Below are 2,500 nucleotides of genomic sequence, written 5' to 3'. Positions count from 1 at the left end.
TTTTTTTCATTTCCCTCCCTCCCTCCCTCCATCCATCCCTCCCACCCTCCCCACCCAACCCGCCCACTTTTTCGCACGTAAAGTAAAGCTTGCGTCATATCCTGAGTAAAATTTCTCACGTTGACTCCTCCCTTAAGCCAATAACCTCTCTAGCGAAAGCGAATCTAACTTTTGTGGTTGACTTTGGAAATGGGTTCGTAGTCTCTTTACAAGAGCCTCCCTCACCTTACAGCTTATCAAACTTGAAGTCAACATACCTTTACCTACGTGGGCGTGCTAGCTGTGTACACGTGAAGGCGTGCTGGAATGTACACAGCCGTCAGCCTAATAATAAAGGTTTGTTGAATAATTGTTATAGCATCATCGAGGAACATTTTCTTGTAGTAGATGTGACTGGATATATCACAGCATGCATTTCTCTCTCTCCTTCTCCCTGTCCTCCTCCTTCGTCTTCTTTTCCTCCTGCATTACCGTCCTTAAAAGACCTGAAAGAAACTTGTGAATCCTACGCGTCGTTATGTATGCAAATCTCAAGCCAAGGATACTGTAACTTCTGTGAGTGCAGATTTGTGTTTATTTTCCTTTTCGTTCTGCCAAGCTCGCTTCACCGATTGTGTTCTGTGGTTGTGGGGAATGCTGATATCTGTGTATTTGTTTATACATGAACAAAGACAACCCCCCTACACATCTACGCATGCGCAAGGACTCACACACACACACACACACACACACACACACACACACACACACACACTCACACACACACACACACAAACAAACACACACAAACACACACACACAAACACACAAATAAACAAACACACACACATACACACACACACACACACACACACACAAACAAACACACACAAACACACACACACACATACACACACACAAACAAACACACACAAACACACACACACACTCACAAACAAACACAAACAAACGAACACACAAACACACACACAAATAAACAAACACACACACACATACACACACACACACACACACACACACAAACAAACACACACAAACACACACACACACATACACACACACAAACAAACACACACAAACACACACACACACACATACACACACACAAACAAACACACACAAACACACACACACACTCACAAACAAACAAACAAACACAAACAAACGAACAAACAAACACAAACACACACACACACACTCGATAAGAGAGCTTTCAAATGCAGAGAGCTGATTCGCTAGAGCTTCACCTGACCTGGAACTAAGAGGTCAGTCGCCTCGTGGCATACGAGATGAGCTTTTTGGGACCTCCCGATTGAAGCTTCCTGAACATCTGACAGAATTTTTTCATTTCGGTTAAAAATGGACATTGGCAATAAGTTTGAAGGCATACCGAAGGAAACGTTGATTTGAAAACACTTTATTCTTACAAAATTGATCTCGGTTGTGAAAAGGTGGGTTAGGATGCGGAAGACCGACATTCTACGAAAAATTCTACGTAACTATTGTCTGCTTAAAGAACGTTGGTCAGAAGACAAGTACCTTCCTTTAGTGCGTTACACACACACACACACACACACACACACACACACACACACACACACACACACACACATACACACACACACACACACACACTCACACACACTCATATATATATATACACTATATATATATACTATATATATATATATATATATATTTATATATATTTATATATATATATATATATATATATATATATATATATATATATATATGTATACACATATGTGTGTGTGTGTGTGTGTGTGTGTGTGTGTATACATATATATATATATATATATATATATATATATATATATATATATATAATTCATGAAATGGAATGATTATTGGGCTGATCAGCCATAGCATCCCACTCGATAGAGATTCATATAAAGGATGAAGTCAAGAGCCCTAAAATAAGCAAAGTAAAGGGCCCCCAAGTTTTTTCTTTGCTCGCAGTTCCATCTAACTAGAAATGCTATCTCTGCCGTTTGTGCAACAGGACTAAACTGCCGCCAGACATATTCTGCATCTGCCGTGAGTTACCAGTTCCATTATTAAACACTTTCTGCAGAAACCACTGCCCTCTTGCCAGAAGCTTCACCGTAGTTGTCTACGCAATCCTTATTGGTGGTTCTAAACCCACAATCTTAGCTACGATAGCCCCCCCCCCACACACACACACATACAGAAACACACACAGAAACGCACACACACACACACACACACACACACACACACTCATATATATATATATATATATATATATATATATATATATATATATGTATATATATATATGCATGCGCGCGCACGTGTGTGTGTGTGTGTTTGTGTGTGTGTGTGTGTGTGTGGAGGGGGGAGAGAGAGAGAGAGAGAGAGAGAGAGAGAGAGAGAGAGAGAGAGAGAGAGAGAGAGAGAGAGAGAGAGAGAGTGAGAGAGAGAGAGAGAGAGAGAGAGAGAGAGAGAGAGAGAG

The sequence above is a fragment of the Penaeus chinensis genome, chromosome 2, assembly GCF_019202785.1.
Source record: "Penaeus chinensis breed Huanghai No. 1 chromosome 2, ASM1920278v2, whole genome shotgun sequence".
Classification (NCBI taxonomy): Eukaryota; Metazoa; Arthropoda; class Malacostraca; order Decapoda; family Penaeidae; genus Penaeus; species Penaeus chinensis.
Note: the sequence above shows the minus strand (reverse complement) of the source record.